General features: G+C 36.1%; 1 protein-coding gene across 1 annotated transcript in view; it reads right to left on the bottom strand.

Annotated features, from left to right (window-relative positions):
* The window catches only part of TENM3 (teneurin transmembrane protein 3), a 481,887-nt gene extending 479,765 nt beyond the window's left edge, over positions 1-2,122 (bottom strand). Inside the window, exon 1 of the mRNA XM_054166328.1 lies at positions 2,082-2,122. The gene's annotated coding sequence lies outside the window, so the exon portion shown is untranslated. The remainder of the gene's footprint in view (positions 1-2,081) is intronic.
* Positions 2,123-26,211: the final 24,089 nt, after the last annotated feature.

Here is a 26,211-nt window from a genome sequence, read left to right as displayed (position 1 = left end):
CCTGATCCCTTGGCTATCCTGTAAGCACTGTGTGATTGCACTCAAGATGACCTGTTCCATAATGTTGCCTGGCCCTGAGGTCAGGCTGACAGGCCTGGAATTCCCTGGCTCCTTCTTCTGGCCTTTCTTGTAGATGGGCATCATGTTGGCAGCTTCCAGTCATCTGGGACCTCTCCAGTGAGGCAGGACTGTTGAAAAATGATGGAGAGTGGCTTGGCCAGCTCATCTGTCACCTCACTCAGCATCCTAGGATGGATCCCATCCGGTCCCGTGGACTTGTGGGGATCCAAGCAGCTAAGAAGGTCTCTAACTACTCCCTCCTGGATCACAGGGGAACTATACTGCTCCCTGACTCCTTCTGTCAACTCAGGAGGCCAGTTGTCTGGAAGGCAGTCTTCCAGGTTGTAGCATTATAAAGACAATTAATACTGCACAGAGGGAAGACATGAAATTTTCCATTCCTTCCAGACATTGATTTTGGTATTAATTAGTTCTTTATAACAACAAAAAAACCCAGTTCAAGTATTAGAGAGGACTACTGGAAAAGGCAATAGTGATCTGATACGTTGTATGCAACATCAGAATTACAAATATCTTTTCCAGACAGTATGTCTTATGCTTACAGTTCCATGAGTGAGGAACCGTACTCCTCCTTACTTGCACTGTCCCTTTGTCAGTGTCAAGAAAAATATATTACTCAGCAATTACAGAAGACATTTAAATAAAACATGACAGTATAGCTAGGAAATGAGAAAGGGATAAAAGCTGGTAAAAGAAAAGTCTGATAATGGAGACTTCAGTTCTGATGACTAAGTGATACTGTATCTAGAGCCCTTTCCAGGTTGAGATTTTTATTCTTCTACATGGAGAGAGAGCAAGTGAGAGCGGAGGGGGAGGAGGAAGAATCTATGCTCTGTAAATGATCAGCACAAAAAATAAATTATGGTCAAGTAACTGAACTTTTCTGATGTGTAAATTGAATCATTCCCACATACTGGTGTTTTATAATTAAAAGGCCCTTTTCACTGTGGGAAATTTTACTGAATTTTGTATTAAAAGAAGAAACAAACCATCAATCAGGAGGAGGTAGGGGAACTCAAAGAGCTGAACCTATTAAACTTGAAGATTGTAGTCCAATTCTGAATGACTTGCTCTAAGAAACTGTAGCTCTTTCAAGGCAGGACACTGTACAAATAATAACGAGCAGAATGCACATCTGATCACTGTTCTAAAATCTGATGTAGTCATACAGTAGAACATACTTTCCATTTGGTGTCACAAGATGCAGAATATGGTTTTAAATGGTCCCTTTTTGTGAGGTTCACAAGCTTTAAATTACTTGACTTTGGTTACCATTGAGAAAAAAAAATCACTGAGGTAAAACCAAAGGGGAAAAACCACCAAAATGCAGGTGCATGTTCAATTCAGTACAGTAGCAGTGTAAACTACTGATCAGACAGATTAAGGTTTGCTCCCAGCCAAATTCCTGCCAAAACAGCACTTCTGAATGGGCACCAGCAGCTGCCATTTCAGAGCTGTGACACCTCATGTGCTTTCAGCCGAGCTGAGGTCATGGCTACAAATGACATTAGCAAATTATTAACCTAAAGAAGAGCATCATTTCAAAACCTCACAACATGGCCTTTGCAGGCAACAGCAGTTCCTTGTGGAAACTCAAGAACTGTTGCAAGAGATTTAATAGCTAATTTTGAGAATTTCATTATTTATTGAATTATCTTCTATTTTTGATAAGTCTGGTAAGAGGGTAGAGAATTTATCACCCTAGATTTTTCCTGCTTGAACAAAATACTTACATATGTTAAAGTTAGCCCTACATGGATTTATCCCATTTTATATTTTGACCTATGCTGTTATTGCAACAACAGTAAATTAGATACAGCAGCATAAATTATTGATAAAGGGTAAGTCAATAGAACACTGTATACTGAGCACATACTGGCCTATTGTAATTTTGTAGTTTGATCTACTGTGTCAGTTAGACAACTGTGTGTCATTAAAAAAGCAATAGTGCAATATATGGTTCCCTCTAGAGCCTGAGGCTGTGGGATCTTTCTTCTTACCTTCAGCTTTCTGGGTGGTGGTATGCTGGTACGTCTCCAATGATCCAGGAATCTAAAATGAGAAAAGATAATGAAGAATTTGGTCATCAAATATATTTTTGCACTGTAAATGCTTAAGCATTATAAACAAATACCAAACTAAGTTCCAAAACCAAACATTAGATGGTAATTTTTCCCCATACTGTTCTTTTCCTCATTGCATTGTGGTTTATAATGTGTTCATAAACTATGTCTCATTCCTAAGGTCTGCTGTACCTCATTTACATTCACATTTAGTTCCTTCAGGTCACACATGAAAATGTTCTTTCCTTTCTGCTAATGTGGAAAACTGATCATGTGTCCTGAGAATTTCATATGAATTTTAAGAGAAAGATCTTTCTAGCTTTAGCACAGACTATATGAATTTTAAACTGCAATTTTGCTGGTGTAAGCACCAACAAATCCCTCAGCCATAGCTTTGCAAAGACAAGACATTCAACAGCACTAAATACAAAATACACGGCAAAGATAATGATTAATTAAAAAAAGCCCAACCTAATAGGGCTTAGTATATATAGAAAGAGCTATTTTTCAGACAGTATTTTTACAAGTGTTACAAGCTTACACTGTTTTGAACTCAAAAATTATTTTCCATTTTAAGAATCAGGAATTTGGGAGTATTTCACATATAAAGCCCTGAGCATTCATAAATTAAAAGGATACATGGAATAAAGCCCGTATCGGTAACAACAGTACCTGAAAATCACGTTTCATTCTTATGTTTGCAATTATGCACATTGTACTGTCTGCCAAAAAGGGAAGAAAAGTACTATATGTCTTGAACTGCACATTTTCTAGAACTCCTCTTCAAAATAGAATCCAAGCACCTTATACAATTTTTTCTGATCCTTTAATGACTCAAATGTGAAAACAAATGTACTCCTGCTCTATCTGTGTAAATACTTTTTCTCATGATAAAATGTTTTCATTTTGCTGTGCTTTAGAGCATTTAAAAAATGTTGGGTGAAGGAGCATTTCACCAGTAATTTTCTGTAGCTCAAGTGTAAAAGCTCAGCATCTTCTGGGAATTATTTTTTTTTTTTTTTCCTTCTTTTAAAAAAAGTAGGTATTGGTCTGACTGATCAAAGTATTAGCAGGGGTATCAATATTGATGCAAATAATAGTAGTGCATTTGTTTTGGCTGGGACAGAGTTTGTTTTCTTCCTAGTAGCTAGGATGATACTATATTTTGGATTTGTGATCAAAACAGTGTTGATTACAGAGAAATGTTTCAACTACTTTTGAGCAGTGCTTCCACAGGATCAAGGCCTTTTTTGCTTCCCATGCCACACCACCACCAAGTAGGCTGGATGTACACGTGAAATTGGGAGACAACAGCTGATCTCAGCAGACTAAAGTGATATCAGATGCCCAGAAGATTGTGCTCACCAATAAAAAATGGAGGGAGGGGATGTTCAGACTTATGGTGTTTGTCTTCCTAGATAACCATTACCACAACCATTGCCAGGCAGGATGATGGAACAGCTTCATACTTTTGACAGGCAGAGTTTAAGAAACAAGATCAACATCCTGTTTTTAGTCCCTTGGGAAACCAGAATGCGTATTACATTAGATCATAATGCTGATTGGCTCTACAGTCTGAAAAAGCAGGTGGATATTAAATCTATCCATCCAGGTTTCTGGCCCTTCCAAGGGCCTCCATAAGAAAGATGGGGACAACTTTTTTATCAGGGCCTGTTTTGATAGGGCATACATACATATATATGCACACGTATATACACACACATGTGTATGTGCACACATATAGAAATGAATATATAGCTTGCCTGTACAGTCAATATAAACATGGAAGAAGCTTAAATGTTAAAATACAATTGTTGCAATATGGAGACAAGTTCCTGAAAACCAAAGGCTCAGTATTAAAAATGGTCTAATGCATAGTGATCAGTCATCAAATCATTGAATCATACCATTTGAGAACCTTTCTGCTTTTAATAAACAAGCACAAACCCAAATACAAAAGTAACAGACTTGTGCCTAGTTTCATAACTGAATACCTAAACATTCCTATTTGTGTCATCAGAGTAGCCTGCTTCAGGAATTCTATGCTTTAGCAGGAAAGGAGGTTGAATGCAAACCTTAAATCTTAATGTGCAGAGATCTATGGCAACAGTCTTAAATTTCATCCTTGCATTTTCTACATGAGTTATCAGTTGCAGGAATTAGCCCACCCTCCAGAGAGGGAAGATTCTAAGCGACAAATTCACAACTGTCAAAAATAGATATTTACAGTCAAGAAAGTAGAAATTCTTGGAACTCTGCTCTTTACAGTATTTACTGTTTCTAGATTGAAGTGACCCTGTGCTCAGAATTCTTCCCTTCACGATTCCATGTCTTAGGCGTGTAACTGTCCCAATTCACTTAACTCACATTTCTGAATAAATTCCTGGCATTGCACACTTGAAAGTCATGCTCAGTGACACTAACTGCTGGCATATTTAACTGCTTTTGATGTTCTGGTCTTCATTTACTGGAGCATGATCAAAGAGCGCTGCCCTCAAACTTGGGAAGAAACACTGAAAATAGCAGTCAGTTCAAGTCCAACAAATAGCAATGGAAGTTCGTCCTGGATCAGCTCCTCTTGAGGGTGCTCAGACATGCAATTCTTCAGTTTCACTAGAATGTCTGATTGATGGGTCTGCTGGATTTAACAGGAAATGGACTGTTCAGCAGAGGGGCTGTGATCCAAAATTTTAAAGTTTAAAAATGGGACAGTTAATCCACAGTAGTTCAGCTCATACACAAACTGCCACAACAGACCTGGGACAAGAATCCCAAGAAAATGAAGAAGTCATTGTTTTCAGGATGTGTAAACTGTCAATCTGCAACAAGAGAATTAAAATTTTGTCTAACTGTTCCTAACTAGAATTTGGAAGAAGACAATGGAAGGTAATGTATGATATGCTAGCTCAGACAACAGGGCAGCAACAGTTACCTGGCCTCAGCAAGTCTTCCATAGGTCCTAATCCCTATGGGATAAGTAACATATGGTTAGACTATGGCATCAATTTCTAGCAATCCACCAGAGATAGTGATTCTTGCTTACTACCCACATAAATTCAGTGGGATATTTATTATATGTACTGAAATGGAACAGTTAATCCCACGTGGAAAACGCAAAATAGAAAAGACAGTACAACATCGGTGCTATTTTATGTAAAACTGACCCTCAAAATCTTATTTAACTTTAGTGCTGCCTGTCAGATAAAACACTGAAACGATCCAGCACATCCTGTTTCTTTGACTATCAACTTCAAAGGTCTGTTAGCTTGGAACTTGAGTGATTATGTTGCTGTGTTAATATCTATGACAAACCATACTCTTATTTGACTTGGGGACAAATAAATTCCACACCACAAAAGTAGTTTTCCATTTCAGGACACTGAACTGGACTTAATCATCTGGTCAGTTATATGCTGAGATGGTAAAAAAAGAGTACTGAATTTTGCCTATACAAACATTCTCTTTCCATCCTTGTTTGTAAGGACTACTGAAAACTAAGTAGCAAGAGACCAAGTGTTTGTTAATGGAGACAAAGCTAGCGTAAGGAAGAGCAGAGGTTGTTATCTCAGAAGCAACAATTTAAGGGCACAGAAACTAAGCAAACAAGTACCTTCTCACAAAATTAGAGTCTCCAGGCAGGATTTCAGCAAAAGCTGTATGGCAGAGAATGGATAGGGCTAGGCATTTATCATCATCTCACTTATGTGACTAGTGCTCTTTTGTAAATTATATGTAAGGCATGTCCCTAGACATAGCTGGAAAGAGTCCAGAGCCAAAGATCACACAGGACATTTTCATTTACTAGATTACTGAATTGAATCGTAGGCACAACTGATCCAAAGTTCTTGGATCAACAAATGACTTTAGAAACAACATTAAATGATTTAGAAACAGACAGTTCTATGGAGAGTAAATATTGCTGGGTTCTCAGCACCAGCCTCATTCAGTATGAATGAATGAAACCTACAGCTTACCACAGTAAACAGGAGTCTGCTACCCCAATCCCAGCCAGGCAAGGAACAGTGTTTGTACTGAGAATGGAAGCTCTTATGTAAACAGCTATCTAAACCCAAAAGGCACAGTGAGAACATATTTCTTGGGTCCAGGTAAATCCACTTGGGTACAGTGCATGTAACAAAATAAAAATTAAAGATTATAGTTGCATATATATAAAAAAATATATGCATAGCTATAGTTTTAGATATATGTATAAAGCCATAATCATACGTATAGTTTGCAGAGAACAAGCTTGCATAGAAAAATGTATAAAATACATAACTAATTATACACATGCATATGTTTGTACAAAACTCTACATCCTTAAGTTCTGTACAAACTTGTTAGATTGTTGCTGGTGTGACAAAAGCAGCACAGTCTATACACACATGATTTTCTAACCTTGTCACAGTAAACCCCAATAACATAAGATATATTCCTAAAAAAAAAGTTTATCTCCTCCTACAAAAGCATGTATTTTTAATTCAACTGCAACAGAAATAGATGGTCTCTACAGAACCTCGAAATGCTGTTAATTCATTTGGTTGTGAACAGTGATGTGCATCCACCAGAGCTTCTGACAGTCAATTTGAACAATAGTTTTCAAAGACAGCCTTGGAATATGCCATATTTTAATCTTGAAATGTCATTACTTAGAAACTATGCATTTCACCTCTATAGTGACTGGGGTTTTTTTGGTCAATTGTTCAGTGCATTTTCCTTCTATGATATCTTTTTCCATAGAACAGATTAACATATTGTTTTCATGTTCACAGCATTACTAGTAAAACCTGCTGAGTTGCAACTTCACAGCTCCAAAGATGCAAGCTACCTGTCATACATGTTTAAAATAATTAGTATCATAGGAAAAGTAATATAACACAATATAACACAAGACATATGTTAAAAATTATGTATAATAATGAAAGCAATGCACCTTCCACTTCATATGAAAACTGGCATTGCTTAAACTGTTTTGTAAGTATGAATTTGATGCCGTAACTACATGTTTTGTGAACAAAGAGCTCTGTCTTCAATTACATGTTCACCAGCATTATGCAGCTTTTTCAGCTTTACAACATTTTAACCCACATAGTCCACTATCAAAACCAAACAACACCTTCACCATGAAGTACTGACTGGATTTCTCTCAACATAAAGAAAAACTAAAACATTCAAGAAAAACAGTGGTAAAAGTAAAGGAGTTTAAAAGCAACTGGAATATTCAATTGCTTAAATCATTGTGAACAAGATTATGTTAACTTCTTCACTTTTGAAGAATGCGTAGTACAAGCATAAGCCAGCAACATGCCTTATCTTTAAAATTTGGATTTATTCCTTAAACATAAGAATGTTTTTCTGTTTACATGGAATATAATTAGTTGTGCTGCTGACAGGTGGTTTTCGGGGTGGGGGGAACTGAACTTTCTCTCACCACGACACAGGCTCTATGAAAAATGCATCCCATCTAGCAAGGGTCTACATACAGAAGAATCAATATGTATTCTTGAAAAGTCTGAAGACAACTGTGTACATGAACACAGTTTGAGGAATATAAGGACTACACCTTTACATTAAGTTTAGATTACATTGTATCACCATCATCATTATATGCACAGACTACTTCAGGCCCCTCCCTTCATTCTTCATGATGAATGGCTGATGTGCATGGAATGATACAGAATAGAACAGAATAAACCAGGTTGGAAGAGACCTTCAAGATCATCGCATCCAACCTATCAACCAATCCAACCCACCTAAACAACTAAACCATGGACATGACAAGAAGCTTTTAATCATATAATGCCACTGAATAATCAGGAGGATAGATAATTAGCAGAATTTTGGCAGTCCTGTGAAAAATCTAATATATAACAGGTGACTCTGCTCTGGTAGGGGGTTGGACTAGATGATCTTTTGAGTTCCCTTCCAATATGTTCTGTGATTCTGTGACATTTGAAAGTGTGTTGTCAAAGAATGTTGGTATTCAGATCTGTACTGTCTAAAATCTTCAACAGTTAATTAAATATTTTAATCAGTTTTGCAATGAAATTCTGGCCCATCAGAAGCAGTACTTCTAACAATGGTAAATAAGATGCTGAGAATGAGTGTTTTGCAATATAAAGACTTTCAGAAATCTGATTTCAGCACATGCAATATTTTTCAGTGGCCTTTGCCCCCTCATTTCAGCTACCACCACCACTGAAGCTGTACATATATTTCACCAGTTCCCATGTTTAAATCAGACAAACACACAGTAGTTAGTTCAGACTCTTAAATGCTGTTCTAAAATGTCAAATCCTCTCCTTCAGCTTCAAAATCCCAAGTTGTCTCATTTCTCTGATCATGTATTATCTGTGTATACCAACTTCTCTATTTCTATTATACTGAAAAATTGTAATAAACTGCAAATTTCCTTAAAATAATTTAATTTGTATTGTGTCATATTATTTCCACCAGCTCTGCAAGTCATGTAGAAATACAATCACTGCCTGGTAGTTATCAGTTTAGTGTTAGGTAAGTTGCAAATTGAGCAGAATATTTGGTGAAAACTGCTGTGTCTTATATCCTTCAGAGGAAACACAAAAGCCACAAATAAATAAAAAGTAACTGAATCCACTGTAATTTTTTTTCTTTTCAAAGATTTCTTACAATGGATGCCACAAAAGTAATATCCAAGGCTGTTAGTTTTGAAGTATGCTGTCAAATAAGACCTCATTCACTAAAACTAATCACCCTAAGCTAAACCTATGTGTGGGTTTGGATGCATTGTTCTTTGTCCTTTCAAAAATCCTTTTAAAGTTGCAGTGAGGATAAGAAAAGATGGGCGAAGACTTTAAAGGTTTTGATGGGTTGCTCTTCAACATCTATGGATTTACTGAAAGAAATCCAGTGAAATAGTTTGTACAGATCCACAAACATTTGCCTCAAGAGTGTATATATATGTAATTTTTTAAAATTAAGCTTTCAATAGTACTTTGAGAGGATGTAAAGTTTGTCTCCAGCTTAGTTTGGAAGTTTTGAATAGAACATGTAGAAGGGAGCAGGTCTTAAATCCAAGACGTGCTTTGGGGAAAACCAGTGCCCTAGACAAATATGGTTACTGAAAGACTGGGGTGCGACTAAATTGCCCTTGTCAACTTTGAATACAGAGTGACTAAGTAGCAGGAAAAAAAGAAGTCAAAATTACACCAACTGTGCACTTAACTACAGTGTTTATGCGTTCACACGGAGAACACAAAAATCAATTTGTTGTGTGAGAGCTATAATCCTTTCAGAATTCAGTCAATTCACTGATTTATTTATAGTATTGATTACACTGAACTTTAGTTCAGTGTAATATGAAGACTTGATATGTCAAAATGTAGCTTCCCGTTTGAAGATTTGATTTTCCTCTTTGGAATGTGCATTATCCTTGAGATGAACTCTAGTGATATAAATGGGAGTTCTGTGAAAAGATCTATGCCAGTTATATTTCTCCAAGTCTGTAGAAAGTGCTCAGTATTGCCTTTTGCTTTCATGCTTAAATATTTATACGCAGAAACCCCTTTTCTAAGATCTGAGACAAGATGGACACAAAATATAATTGCAATTAGAGATATGCTGAGCTGCCAGAAAAAAGTATGTCGGGAGACTAAGTCATGAGGAATACCTGCTGATTCCTGGGTAGTGTGGGTACTTAACTCACCTCCATGCTGTGCATCTAGTTACTGTTTGTATTTCACAGGAGAGATCCATTACCCACACCAATAGTGGGTAACCAATTATAAGCAGAACATATTACTTCAGCTATCATAATATATTAGGTTGTAAGTGGCAAATCATGAAGATGATCTACGATAATTAGAGCAAGCCAACAGCAAGTTATGAATGTGTGATTCATCAGAAAACAACATTACGTGCAAAAATCAACAGTAACTGCCGCATTAGGTAGACTGGAGCGCTCACCTTCCCGCTGCAGTTCACAATGACAGGAACACCAAAGACCAGCTTTCATTGTTTACCTAAAAGTACTGAGGCTTCTTTTTTGAACTATTATTTTTACTGACAGAATTTCTATTACCCTAATGGCAAGCATACTTTTCTTTTTACCATAGAGATGTACACATTACTGTGAGTAAAATATAAATAGAAAAGACCACCAACATAGAGTGTTTGTCTCAGTGGAAAGCATATCTGTTCTGAAAAGTTTGCTCACAGACTATCTAATTTATGCTTTTTATTGGTCTGAAGTTCTTTAAGAAATTCATGTATCCTGTAGAAGAAAGCAAATCTGATTAACTTTTTTCAATACAGACTCAGCTAACACAGGCAAGAATTAATGAGTTCAGCTGGAATATGGGAAATATTAATGATGCTTTAGAGGATTTTTAGATAAAGATATCACATTTTTATGTGCACATTATAGAATTAGAAACCTAATACAGGTGTCTGTGTACTAAGGTGTACAAAACATACATTGCTAACAAAACGAGTACAGTCAATGAGGCAGTCTTTGCACTAAATCAAAGTTAACTCTTTCATCATCACTGAACTAAATGTACTGAATACATTGAAGTCGCATCAAAAGATCTGGTATACATCGTATTTCTCTTCCTATGGATATGGCAGAGTATCTTGTAACTGAAGGTAGATAATTTAACCTTTTAGATTTTTCTGATCTTTGTTTTTCAGTCTTATTAAAAATAAATGAAAACACTCGAAAGAATAGAGCTTGATTTATCTGCAATTGTTTTATGTGCATTTGGATTTAAGACATCTTCAAAAGAAAACAGAATGATTGTGCCGTGGCATAAATGGCATGACATTTCATTTTTCATTCTGAAAGATAGCATATTTTATACACAATATCAGTTTGATTCTCCACTGATACTCAAGAAAGTTTTTCTACTGAAATTAGCTAGTAAGATACTATATATATAAGAGTGTGTAGGACTAGTTGAGAAGTCCTGGAAAATGTCACAACTCCTCCAGAGAATTTAAAACCATCAAAACCTGATTCATGCTCCATAGCGCTTGCAGTCTGAAAGCCAATATTTAGGAAGTAGGTTAACAGCAGGATTTAAAGTGAACAGAAATTGAAGGACAGAAATTGAGACAATTTAGTTTTAATACTCTTTGGAGTTTCATTTGTAAGAAAGTGTTAATTCAGCTACACAGTAATCAGGAAAAATATTAAGTATCCAGGCTCCAAGTTGACTTGTCCTTCTTCATGATGATTAAAAAAGATATTCTCTCTCATTCTCTCATAAAAAGCATGCAAATAAAGAATACTTATTTCACAGCAACTGCATAGCATTGCAGTGTCAGAGCTGCAATTATACATCACTGTAATTTACTGTGACTCAACTCAACATTGCTAATTAAAAAGCTCCTGTACTGTGACCACCTCTGTTAGAAAAAGTTTTGGAGATTCCTCCAGGAAGGCACAATTCAACAGTCATCTCTTACAAGCTCCTTCATCAGGGAAACCTACCTGTTTGAAACAACGGAATGGTACGCAGAAGCCAAATTAGTGAAATGGTGTCAATATACACAACACAGTCTATGTGGGAATAAATACCCCTTTCTATACATTCAAAATGGTGAATTCTGAAATCTGCTTGGAAAGAGAACCTGGGAGTCATTGTGACTAGTTCTCTGAAAGCACCAGCTTCCAACCTCAGTTAAAAAAAAACAAAAACAAGTGGCAGTAGAACATGAAAAATTAGGAAAACAAACACAGCAGGAAGCTATTTTTAACCAGATAAATAAATCCACTGTATATTTCTATCAAACACTGAATTTCTGATCAGTGCATTTCAGAAAAACACATCAGACCTAGGAAAGAGGCAGAAAGGACAGGATGAATACAGAAGGATTTTGAAGTCATTCCTAGTTGAGAACAGTGGAATGGACCAGAGTTCTTCAGTTTGAAAAAGAGGTAATTGAAGAAGGATACAACAAAAGCCTATGTAACAATGTATAGGGGATTCTCATAATGACATTAAAATAGAGATCTTTCAATTAAACTATCACAGTGAAGTTCTAAACAATGCGTGAAAGGTTTCTAAATGAAAAGTATAATGAAATTATGTGAGTCACCATCACAAGATGACGTAGCCTAAAAGCATGAATAATTCAAAAGATCTTGGAGATTCATTGATATCTGTTAAACATAACCACCTGAATTGGACCTCTGACATATCAAGACTTCAAGCCACTGACTGCCAAGTGGTGGGAGGATATACACAGGGAAGAAATGCGACTCCATGTGTTTTTATGTCATGCATCCCAAGTAAACCATGCAAGACTAACCCAGTTTCTCTCTTTAATAAAATACGTGCTTTCTTTCTAGAAATGGGAACTACTGCAGCTCTCATCCACTGCCATTAGTAAACTAGAATACCACATTTACTGAGCTCAAGATAATAGAGGTTAGATAGGTAAAAAATTGTCTGAAGATACTTGGTGGAAGTGATGAAAGCCAGACAGAGGAGTTTCTCAGAGCTTGAGTTTTATGTTATGCAATTTAACATTTTCATTAGTAGTCTTGGCAGAGAAAATAGTAAGAACTCTCTAATGAAATTTATTGATGACACAGTGAGAGCAGAGGTACACCAGTACAAAAGAGGACAGTTATATCAAACAGAAAACAAGGGATGACCTTGAGGATAGGGTGTAATAGAAATGGGCTGAAGTTCACAAAGTAATATAAGATTATGTGTGAAAAATATTTTTCTTAGGAGCTGGAAAGTAAGTATCTGGAAACAAATGAGAAAAGTATGTTGTATTAATCGGTTTCAAGAGGTCCCAACACCCTGATATAACACTGTAAAAGCCAATAAAAGAGTAAAGGATAATAAATTTTCCATCTTTTAGACATGCTTTCAGGTCCCTGTTTTATCCTGAAACTTCTGACATAGTGTGAATTATCCACATTTTCAAGTATTAAAGTGCATAAAAACCATGTCTGATATCAATGTCTCAATATAATATGATCAGCATACTAGTTTCAGAAATATTTATTAGGTTCTGCCAGACTTCAGTCACTACTACAGGAAAAATGTGTGTGTCAAACACAGAGAAACACTCAACTACATTTTAAGCATACAGTGATTGTATACTCACTGATGGCTTTGTCTGATTTCCAGAATTATACTGATCTTTCTGAAACCTTTCTTTATGAACATCAGTACCATAAGCCACAGAAAGCAAATTTTTGATATATTTCCAACACTGAAGGAAAATATTTTACAATACTAAAAACCTGAAGCAGAGAAGATCTTATAAATGCAATACAAAAGCTCCTTTTAGAGATAGATGCGAATGTTACACAGAAAATGATTTACCATCTGGAATATTTACAGCTCCTTATGCCATTTCCCTTGGAATGCTTTTGATTTCATAAGGAAATCCCCAGACTAATTTTCTAATGCTAATTTATTTTTCAGTGTCATCACTTTCAACTGTCAATTCCATTATGACAAGTGATTTTATTAAATAAATATTAGATGCAGAAGTCAAAATGAATTGCAAATCACATCACTGAGAGGCAGGCAATATAAAATTGGTATGTCATGTGCAGAAGTTACACACTTTACAGGAAAAACTTTTTTTTTTGGTAATTTCTATGGGGGGCTCAGGTGCTACACTTTCATATTTGATTTATTTCATGGAATTGGCTGTACAAGCCAATATTTGGATCACAAAATGATTAATCCTTGGATGTTAGCACCAAATAGTATCAAGCAACAAGGACCATAATGCATGACTTTTTCAAGGAAGTTTGTTACAGGTAAGAGAGTGCTCCTGCAAGACAGGTCTCCTTTAAAAGTTACTTTAAAAGTAAATAGAATAGAATAAATCAGGTTGGAAGAGCTCATCGTGTCCAACCCATCATTCAACTCCATATTTAATAAAGTTCCAAACATTGGTCCAAAGATTTAAAACATCTGCTTTGCCTCTCTGGCTTGCTGTCATAGACAAATTCAGGCCTTTTCCTTGTCTTCTGCAGGAAGGAATTGTATATTTGTTTACAATACCCTGGCACTCTCTTAAACTTTTAACCTGACTCACTCTAACTTTCTTTAAAAACTTGTCTTTCCTTCAAATTAATGTTGTCTCACCCTTGGTGAGGGTGACAGAGCACTGGAACAGGCTGCCTGGATGCATTCCTGTGCGGAATGCACCTGCCCCAGGTGATCCTGCTTTGCAGGGGGTTTGGATCTTTATAGGTCCCTTCCAACCCCTAACATTCTGTTATTCTCTGATTAAATTTCATTTAGAAGAAAGGCTTCCAACCATGAAAACTACTGATTAAATAGCTGTTAATTTTTGTTATTGGGAGTATGAAATGTGTCTCTGATTCAATATTCATACTTTATTATGTCAGTCAACAGATTATTGGTTCTTCTCAATACAGTTTTTTGCTAGAAGAGAAAAAACCCAATTTGCCTAGTAAAGTTGAACCTAAGCGAGCAAAGCAAAAACATCTGAAACATCACCAGTAGGATAAATTTGTAATTCAGTAGTCTGGAAACCTATAGCTAATCAACTTCTTTCCCCTAGCAGAAGGTACAGACTTGATGAAAGAAAATATTCTGGATGAATTATGAATAATTAAGTGGAGGTGATGTAACATGAATCACCAATACACTACTGTAGGGTTTACAAAAAGCACAACCCCCCCCTGTAGTAGGTCTTTTACATTTGCTTCATACATATGGCTTAGTTACCAAGAATTCTTTCTAATAATTTTAACCAATTTCATTTCATGAGTGTACAATAATTCCATAAGTTAAATAAAACTCCTTGTTACATAATTATAAAGTTATCTATCAGATATGCCTCAGAGTATCAGTCTCTGGCATTCTTCAAGTTCATGGAAACGCTTCAGAATGAGAAGTGAGTTCAAGGCTTTTTTTAGTGGTATCCAAAATTAAGTTGAAGTTTCTTCTTGTTAAATGAATTACCTGAATGAGGGACTGATTCTGCAGTGGTTAATATTTATTCATTGTTGAATTCTATGCTTTTCTGAGGGATTCCTATCAAAACCAGTTTTCATTTCTAAAGAATCTGAAACCCTTAAACCAGTAGCTGTATGACTTAAAAATACACTATTCACTCTCACAATTTTCTATGTAATCCTATTCCAACCATTCTGCATCTTTATGGGTTATTGATTTTTAGACTGTGTGGTGATGCTGGTGTGAGATTGAACTATCCATCCAGTAACATAAATTAGATATCATAAAATCATAGAATGCATTGTGTGTCTAGTAAAACATTCGTACTGAACCTCAAATGAATTTGGAAAAGAGCAGATCACAGTTTAATCTGATAAAACCATATTAATGATTTGACATCTCACATATACATCTGTGTACAGAAAATTTACAGGATGCAAACATTAGGCATGTTAAAAATACATCCATAGGAATGCTGTCAAAACAGTGAGTACACTTTAGAAAATGTGATTTGATCAATAAAGGATATTTCAGAGGACAATATATAGAGAAAGATCTCTTAAACTGTTTACAGTTCTAGGAATTAGTTAATTAATTTGTTATGTCCAGAGCAAACTTCCTTTTTTCAGTGTAGCCAAGAATGATGTGCTTTCTTACCAGTTAATTAACTAAAGAACACTTGCTTTGCATTTCTAAAAATACAAGAAATCCTGTAACTCATTAAGCTTGTAACTGATAATGGAACAGGAGAGAATATGAACAGGGAAAATCCAAGTCCAGGATTCTAGGTAGTAGTCTCTTAAAAGATATTTAATGACCACAGTTCAATATCTGCAGTCAGGAAAATTTAAAAAGAAAAAGAAACCCAACCTCAAAACACGAACCAACCAACATAGCCCATTCCCCCTCCCCAATAATATCTTATCAACATGCCTATTAAGACAATGAGAAAAAACTAATTAAAGTAAATTAGCTTAATGTGCACAGCCTGGATAAAAGACAGATCGCTTCTAAAAATCCAGGAAGATAATGGTACCCATTTGGGATATGTTTTTGGCATTTTTCATATAAATTGGACAGTTTTAGAGGATAAATATGGTAGAGAAGTCCTTACAGGCAATTATGTCTTTACAGTGCTGGTGGCTGACATCATAAAAGTATAATTTTAATTGCTATTAATTGTGTTAAGTCTACTTTTATTGAATACTTAATGCCATGTCTGACAGTTGTAGTAATTTATGTACTTTAATGAAGCTTCTTGGTAGAAGTTTGGACTTATAGGGTCATTTACACTATGTTAAAAACAAGGCATTTTATCAGCTAAACAGCACAGATTAAAAAGATACTGATTTTTGCCTTCTCAAAATTTGTTCATTTTCATTAGCCTTATATGAATGACTACAAACCCCATCTGTCTCGTTTTTCAAATGTATCAGAATTTACCAAATATTTTAAAAAGTAACAGTTACTGCACAATTTTCCAATATGAAGCAACCTCTCTGCTTAATTAGCAAATCAAAGTTACAGAAGCTGATGATTTAATGACATCAATTCACATGAATATTATACCATTTGGGAATACAGAATGTGTAAAAACTTCCCGGAACCACTTTGGCATTCAGCTATGAAACCACTCATGATTTTAACAGAGTAAGATTGTCTACTGGAATAATTTGGCCCAAAGATTTAACAACAGATAAAACAGCAGAAGAAATGCAAAATAATAAGGATAAAACAAAGAACTATTTAGCAACAGGTTTATGTAAGGCAAAGAAAAAGAAATGTTATTGACTTTACATTTCTGTACTAAAATTCACATTGCTCTGCTGCCCATAGTTGTAGGCATGTGCTGCTAGGGTGATTTGCATTATTAAATGATGAGAAATTAATTTATCTCAATCAGTGCTAGTTTCAATATTTGTGAATTAGTAATTGCCTCGGTCCCAGTAAAGAGACAATGCATCTATTACTGCTTTGTGATGCCCATTTAAATCACAGCAGCATTAGAGACATCATAAATTATGGAATGGGGTAAGAATGAGCCTCACAGAATTCCTAGGCTCTTTGGAAATCCTAGCCCTTTGTCAGAACTGCACAGAACCTAACAGAATGGGCAATCAAAAACCCAAACCAAATCACTCAGACTAAAACAAACCCATAAATTAGGCAAAATCCCCCACTTTTTGGCTCAGCTATCAGGGAACACTACACTTAAGGTGATGCCCCCCCAACGGATCTTGTAGCAGAGGGTTTGAAGTAACGGTGGACTGAGATTTCTGCCTGTTAGGTCCAAAGACATAGCAGAGTTAAATACAGCTGCTAGCTATCCATCATCACTTTCACTTTGCTATCTCTGAATCATGTAAATCAAGTCATAAATCTTACAACTAGGATCTTGCAGTCTTGAAGGTCTTTGTAACTTGGCCCTTGTTGCAAAATTAGGTGGAATTCTCACGGTTAATTTTTAGACAAGTAAGGAATGGACATCTGTTGCCTTTTTTTAAAACAAAAGACCAAAAACTCAATAAACCAGAAGGCTTTAGAACATTTGAAAGCTAAAAAAAATCTCAAGGCTATGAAGTTTTAAGCTTTACAGCAGTGGTCTTCATATTAGCAAAGTGAACATTAACTTAGGATAAGACTGTTTTAGCAACACGTAAGGAACAGACATTAAATAACAGCTTCCAATTTATGTCAAGTGTTTTTACATTGTTTGAGAAGAAGTTTTATGTGACCAGTCTGATTTCCCAAAACATTGATCAAATTTGCCAGAAATGGAGCAGGCTGCCTTTCCTCTTATTTTTTCCCCTCTGTATCTTTGCTTTTTTATAATAACCAAAGAAAAGAAGCTCCTTTAGAGAGCCATGAAGTAAGACAACATGAGAATGAAAGAAATTACATAGGGGGGAAGAAATATGAAAGACTGTTCTTGAACATCCACCTTCCACTACAGCAAAAATGAATTAATCTGAAAGGCCAAAGACTAACTAGTGCTGAAGTGTGTAAAAGGAGACTTTTGGTTTTCCTATTTTTTTCCACACTGCTTATGATTTGTTAAGCATATGAAGGAGCATATATACACTTTGCTTTACATCTCCCAAAATGTCAATTTGCAACACTTGGGGAAAGCAGTGAGAAAGCTGATACAGTACATATAATAAATATTGTTAAATCTGTACATTTTTTAACTATTCTGAATGCTTTTTCTCAGTGCACATGGATTATATGTGCATAATTCAAAGAAGTCAGAAAAAATGTCAGGGTTTTTTGTTTGTTTTGTTTTTTTTTTTTTTAAAGCTGAGAAATTCGAGGCCTTCAGAAAATGAGAAAGCATACACTAAAATTACAGGTCAATAGTATCAGTAGAGTTGTGCTTTTTAAAGTGTTTGGTCTCACAGTTTTCTTTAGCACTAGAAAGCAAACTGCATGTTGAATTTCACTTAAAATACATATTTGCAGATTATGGAGAAAGTATGCAGAATAGGTGAAGCATGTGACTAACATAAGCATTCATCATTTCTCCAAACTGCATTTGGAAGATAGCAAACTTTTCTGGGTTTGAGACAACGCTGTACGACACAGTAAAACTATGGTAAGACCAAGCAGGAAATATGATACTGGACAAAACCAGGAATGAGACAAAACCTGGAAAAATAGTGTGTTGCTCAAAAATGTATAGATAATGGGGAAGTTAGTACTGGAACAGGGTACCGACAACAAACACATTTTCAGCCATTTTTATGAGCTATGCTCCCCTACCCCCAAACACTACAAGGTACTGCAAACTAGTAGTAGAAGCGTGACAAGAATCAGAACTAAAAAAATGCAGATCCTGGATTTTATTTAGTTATTGCTTATGTTTATGATGAACTACTGATACAGCTTTTCACTGTAACATCTCCCTCACTTTTTCTCCTTTGTATTCCATTTTCAGTTTCAACTCTCTTTTGTTTACCAAATGCTCTCTGCTTGCATTTTATAGCATATTTACTAGTATAGTTTTCATCTAATAGATGATAAATAGTAAACACCTGTACAACCACCAATTTTTCTCTTAAGTAGCCATTCAGATAAGAATCTTCTAGGTCTATTAGTTAATTTTGCAGTAAATGCTTATCCGAGTAAACAAATGTATATCATAAACTGCAGAAACTACTGCATTTTCCTGTAAATTACAAGAGCTGGAGCTGTGCAGTTCTTGTGTCTCCACTTCCATGATGATTTGCATTCATGACAGAATTAAAAAATGAATATAGTTCTAAATCAAAGAGGTTTAATGACAAGCTCAAAATGAAATGCGAATTAAAAATCTGTGTTAATCAGTGTTAAGTTTTTGTCTGGAAAAATACAAACTCACATGTCTACAAGGACAAAGCTGCTCCCATCACACACACACTCCAAAAACTTCTACATTTTAAGAGAGTTGAGATTTTTTTTTTTTTAACTTTCAGTTTCCATATAGAACAAACATGGTCAGAAATATCAGAAGGAAGCAAGATGCATGTGAAAATGGGTGAATTGCCTTTTGCAGTCTAAACAAATTAATTAGGTTTTGATAAAAATATATGGCTCACAGTTCACTTTCTCAGAAAATGTACTCAACAAAACAAATATCTCCAGCATTAAAAAAATTCTCATCATATATCCTGAATTTATGTTAACAGAAAGGACAAAACTAAGAGGTGAAAGGAATGTAGACATAGCCAGCAGCCTTGCAAATAATTTCTAGATGGTTTAGAAAAAGCTATTCCAAAGCCATAACATGTCTTGCATATAACTTCTCCCTGGAAATATTCTGTCTTTTATTACAAAGGATTGGAGTGAGAGAGATTCAAATTTTTGACCTCCTAGTTCAATTAACCTCTCAAATTATATTGCTGTAATTAAGAATACCTTCACTGAATCAAATGGAATTATATTAAATAAGTGTAAGTGAAAGGAGAATCAAATCTTTTATTTGTAATCTCCATAGTAAAAGTCAATAAATTCATGGTAAGTCTGTAAATATAGCTACCAGAAATCAAAAAAGCTGAATGATCTGCCTCTGCCTGGATTTTATGCATTTGATAATGTTTATTGGGAAAAAATATGGAAGTAGACAATTATGTATACTGCACATGTAAGAGAAGAAATGCAGCAAGGAGAATGGAGTTCAGAAAAGTAAGAGAGGACTAAAGGAAGCCAAAGACAATGAGAATCACAGAAACATGAATGGGGTGAGAATGAGGAGATGTAGAGTGGCCACAAGGAGTACTTTACTGGTAGTCAAGACATCCCCATGATGAAAAAAAATCAGAAAGCATGACAAAAACAGAGCTAAATACAAAAATGTGGGTCAGCTGAATTTTAGAGTCTGTATGCAACACTTTAACATAATGAAGAAAGTTTGGGAATTAATAATATCTGAGGTGCCTGACAGCAGTAAGGAACTATTCTATTCTTAATGTCCTTTGTTGAGTTTATGATTTCTAGGATATATAGGATGTGACAGCAGAAAGCAGAGAAAAGTTCCTTACATAGAGACATTCACTGCAATACAGCTATCTCTCTATTTTTCAGACAGAGAAGAAACTAGACCTGTTTTTCAGAAAGGTGTTTTGATCCCAGTAGATGCTGACCAATAGACAAAAAGGTACATAGCTAACAAACCACCTAAGTCCACCCAAAGGTCTAATTATAGTAAGTATAACTGCTGCTTTTATGCCCTTCTCTCCCAGAGAGACTAGTTATGGCTACGTGGTAAAAATTTGGCCCCAGTTTCTTCCCTGTTCTCTCAAGTTATCTTCTGCAAACCTCCCAGGTCCCAGATCTGCAGGGGCCCTCCTATGATTACCTGCATTTGAAGACAAGATGCAGAGAAGGGCATGCAGGAGATGTTGCAGTTTCTGCTTACTGTGCAGTGAGAGAGGCTGGCATGGAGCAATGCTGCTGCCTCATTCTTGACAGCTCTGGGGCAGACAGATTATAGTGGTAGTGTAAAACAGGGTATGAATCACAGACAAATCCTGAAGGTGTGCTGATCAGTCTTACAATAAGCAATCTCCTGATAACTCTTAAAAGAGCTGATTCACTTTACTGTGCCTGTTCTTAGCTAAATAACTGTCAAGTCACTCAGTTTCCACATGGAAAAAAAAAAAAAAAAGCAAAGAAAGTATTATTTAATACTAGGCAATAAAGACACAATAAAAAGCATTCAAAACAATTGTTCTTTTTTTCTTGGTTTTAAACTCTAAGAAGCAAAAAAACAACCCAAACAACTCAGACTTTCAAAAAATTGATGAGAGAAGCTGTCAAAGACCAGAGCTTAGTTTTCCAAGATACTAAGAAAAGCATCCATAATAATAAAGACCAAGATGCATCTTCTGTAAAGCATATTAGTATATATTTTAAATACTTCTTGACTGCTTTACAGATATAATTTCTTGATTTTTGCAATATCAGTATTTACAATTTTTTAAGTTTTGCTCCCATAGTATTTTGACTTTCAAGACTCCTGAGTGTAACCACTAGTTGCCACAGTTCAAAGGAAAATGGTGGTTAACAGAAAAATTACTAACAAGAGAAGAATAATCAATATTTCTGCTTCTAGGGCTGATGCCTGTAACAGACATGGTCCATGTGGTAAAAATTTGCCTTCCAAAACATCTAAAACTCCCAGAGAGCTTTGGAGCAGAATGAGGAGGGTCAAGCGTCAAAGACCAAAAACTTCCAGATGGAGCCTGTTACTTGGTGGCACTGATCTCAGGGCAGCCAGTTCTGATTCCCTTGCTTTTAGCAGACACCTGGGGACTGCAGAACCCTGCTCTGCCCTACCCACACATTCAGAAATCTCATAAACACAAACGTTACCCTGAAGTGAAATTCACCCTGGGCTCTGTGCCAGCATAGTGACTACAATTTTACTTAAGACCCACTAAAACTTTCTAACACTTAAGCAGCACTTAAAACTTAGTGATATTTGGGAGAGATTTTAACCAGTGTTGGAGGCGGAGCACTAGGAGCTCTAAAAGCGCAGCACAGGAACCAAATTATTTCTTCCAAAACTAGCAAAGGTCACCAGAGGCCTTTCTGATGTACTTTATTCCCCACCCCCCACTCCCCCCCAAGATCTGAGGAACTCAAAAAATGCATGTGTAGACTCAGAACATGGAAATTTAAAGAAAAATAATGCCTGAAAGAAGATAAATAGAAAGACTTTTAAATGGTTTTATTTAGTAAAACTTACATATTTCAGGATGTCTAAACTACTTCTCAATTTTTGATAAAAGACCTCTCTTTCCCCCACCACGAATACACAGTATGGTGCCAGTACGCTTGTTTTATTTCTGCCTTGCTAATGGAAAACAAGAGAGTATTTGGATGTTCACCTATTTTTCCATCAGAAATGGAACAATTCAGAAGACCTTAGCTGTGTCTGTATGAAAGCAGAGAACACTTAGAAACAATGGGGTGGAAAAATCTGTATTTCCACCTTTAAGTGATGAATAGTGTGGCCAGCAGGAGCAGGGAAGCCATTGTGCCCCTGTACTCTGCACTGGTTAGGCCACACCTTGAGTACTGTGTCCATTTCTGGGCCCCTCACTTTAAGAAGGGCATCAAAACTCTTCAGTGTGTCCAGAGAAGGGCGACGAGGCTGGTGAAAGGCCTTGAGCACAAGACCTACGAGGAGAGGCTGAGGGAGCTGGGGTTGTTTAGCCTGGAGAAGAAGAGGCTCAGGGGAGACCTCATTGCTCTCTACAACTACCTGAAGGGTGGTGCCATGGTCTAGTCATGAGGTCTTGGGGTGATAGGTTGGACTTGATGATCTTTGAGGTCTCTTCCAACCTTGATGATACTATGAATTATCTACTGTATGTCCTAGGTCAGCCTTTTATATTACAAATATAACCAGAAAATGTTGTGGAAGTCAAGTAGTGTGCTCCACTTACAAGTAACCACACCAAACATCTGTGTCCTGCTAGCAAATATTTTAATAACGTAAATGTTCCACTTTCAGTTTTCTGATGTGTAAAACAGGAACAGTAGTGCTAATGCACTGCAGATAGAAAGCAATCTGTATCCCAAGTATTCGTTTGCATCTGGTCAGTAACAGATACATTGTCTTCATAGCTTCCATAGTCCACACAAAAATATCCATTCAGAATACTGTTAGAGGAATGCACTTAAAACTGACAAATGGCAAGCAGGAAGCAGCTTTCTGTGTGGTTCACACAAAATTGTGTCAACATTGCACCAAGGTGTAAGAGTGGAACTATGCTAGAACCATTCAGATGATTTCTCTGAAACTGGGTGAACAGCAAAGGATATTTGGGCTGTTTTTAAATGTGATCTGGCAGTCAAAAAATTAAATCCTATTATTTTGCAGGAATTTTTATCTAATGCTATTCTCTTACTGTTAGGTACTAAACCTGTCAAGTTACTCCAATAATGCATATTTTAATTGCATTCATTAAAACACTGCAAATTCTAAAAAATGCAATATAAAGAAATTTCTACTTCCCCCCCCCCCCCCCCCCCCCCCCCCCCCCCCCTTTCTCCTGCGTTATAAATGTGCTTATTCTTTGGATTTATTGAGTGCTCATAAATCAATACTTTTATGCAGTAATAAAAATAACTTATTGTAATGGTAACAGCTCCAAATGACTCCTGACTGTGAGTGGCATTTTATTTAATTCAGATCTATGTTCCATTCCCCAACTAATGGCACACTGTGGGTTATAAAGTGATTAAAGTTGTTGTCAAACCGGCCTCTGGAAAGAGAGTGCAAAACTTCTTTTCCTGCAGTTGGTAGATCTGCAGGACCTACACCAGACTTCTACAGTCAGAAAGGAAAAAAAGACAATGTGTAAATAACGAGATGGGAAATTTCAGAAAAATGGGTATTTTTTTATCCAGTGTGTCTAGTAAACATGCTTAAGAAAACAAAGCCAAGGCAGTAATCAGTATTGCTGGTTGTGGGTTGGTTTTCTTTTTCCTGAAGGTTAATGAAAATATGGCCAGAGATTTGCTAGAGATGTGCCTACAAGAAAACATTTAAAGGAGTAGGAGTGTAACAGATTTTTTGAGTTAAGTCTCTAGTGTCTTTATTACTGTATTTCTATCTTTAGTTCTTTAAGGGTCACTGGATTTCCTCCTTATTTTAAAAAATTTGTTTACTCTTTTCAATATTGCTGAAACTTCTCTTTATAATATTCCTGAGAGATATGCTGACAATATACAAAACTTGGATTTTTTTTTTTGAACTTCAGCAGCTGCGCTCCACAAACATGGTTATTTCCCCCAATAATGAAAGGAAATTAGGAACATTGTAGTTACTTGGAAATTCTAGAAAATATTTTGATTACTCTGTCATAGCTTCCTCTAAAATGAAATAAAAAGAGAACGTCTAAATAAACAATAGATTGGAATCACCTTTGCATCTGATTTTCAGCTTGCTACAGTTGGATGTAGAAGGAGCCACCACAGAAATGTTTGTTAATTCTAGATAGTATTACTGGATTTCAGAAATTTCTAAGACTCCAGAGATATTTTTTCAGAGAAATGGCAATCTATATGAGTTATCATAAAAGGGAAATGCAATCAGCCAGCAGTCAGTTATGGTTTTCTGGCTTTTATTGTGCTAAGAGAACGCTACCTACTATCTGTGGTCAATTAGATGGAAAAAAAACCAAACAGATTCTGAAAGAAGAAATACACATGGGCCCTACAATACAGCCAACTGGATGTCCTTCTGTATTACTATCTGCTGAAGCATCAATATATTGAATGCAATAAACAATATGCAGATAGGTATAAACACACACTGGATTACTGCAACTCTTCAGCACCACAACTATTCTCTTCCACAATTCTTTGTGATTGGATTGAAGTGTAACAATCCATCAAATTTTGCCCACCTGGAATTTCACCTGCTCTGCAGAAATATGTTGTTTTTACATTCAATTCACAACAAAAGGAAAACAAAACTTCTGAGTACTGACTTAAACCTAAGCTCCCTAAGGCTTAACTTAAAATGATACATGTTTAACATCAGTTTTCAAAACGCTAAGACACTCCCCCTTCTCCTCATAGCTTTCTCCACGATTCATGATGTACCCTGCATCTGCTCACACACTCTTTTGAAGTTCAGATTTGTCAATCACTTTTCTAATAGACCAAACCCCATGTTAATAACTTTTAAAAAATCTGCAAAAAAGAATGTGTATCTGCCTAAAGACTGTACATGCATAGCCATGTTTTCCTATGAATGCCAAGACAATCAACTGAAAAAAATGACTTTTCAGCTCACCTTCCAATGAGAAGATTTTAAAAGAAGAAAAAAAAAAAATCACTTTTTGCAACAGTTCTGTTAAATACAATAAAATTGAACACTGGGGGTATTTAGCACTAGATAGATCTCTTCTCTGCTGCTCCCTTGCTCTAGAGTGATATTTCAAGAAAATCTGCAAGCTGTATTGAGCTAAATTTCTTTCCTAGCTTGTTACCTTACCTTTTAGTTGCCATATGCAAAAGGGGCAGCACTAATGTAAAAGCAGTAATAATCACTGGGTGGGGAGAAACTACCCAGAAATCTAACTGAGGCACAGGATAGTCTGGATTCAGCTTCAACTTTTGACTTGCTTTTCTTTGAAACTATTGGTAAAGCTTACCACCTCTGCATTACAGGATACCAACTACAAACAACACATGAGCAGGTCTGTGGAGTACAACCATGCAATTCCTGCAGCCTTTTTAGCTTAATGCTCTTCCCAGGGCAGTACGTGCTGAAGAGATGTGCCATGCACTTGTATTCTGTAAGGGTTAGTAAGTCCCAGCAGTGCTTCATATTCCCTTTTCTTGCTGTAACATCTTGACATCTAATACCAGACAATGTCCATCACAGCAGAACCCTAATATACAGAAGTACTGTTGTGTAGAAGTTATAAGACCACTTAGGACTTGAAACTGCCTCAGGCCCTTTGTGGTGGGTTGAAATTTCTTCAACATTAAATTTGCCAGACGAGCTCAGTTGGAAGTGAATGAAAGCTGTATTTACAAGCAGAACTACAATCTACAACGGAATGCAATGAATATGTACAAAATATACAGTATTCATAATATTTACATGCATTTACAATTAAAGA

Source organism: Dryobates pubescens, chromosome 1 (assembly GCF_014839835.1).
Source record: "Dryobates pubescens isolate bDryPub1 chromosome 1, bDryPub1.pri, whole genome shotgun sequence".
NCBI lineage: Eukaryota > Metazoa > Chordata > Aves > Piciformes > Picidae > Dryobates > Dryobates pubescens.
Note: the sequence above shows the minus strand (reverse complement) of the source record. Positions and strands in the feature narration are given on the sequence as shown.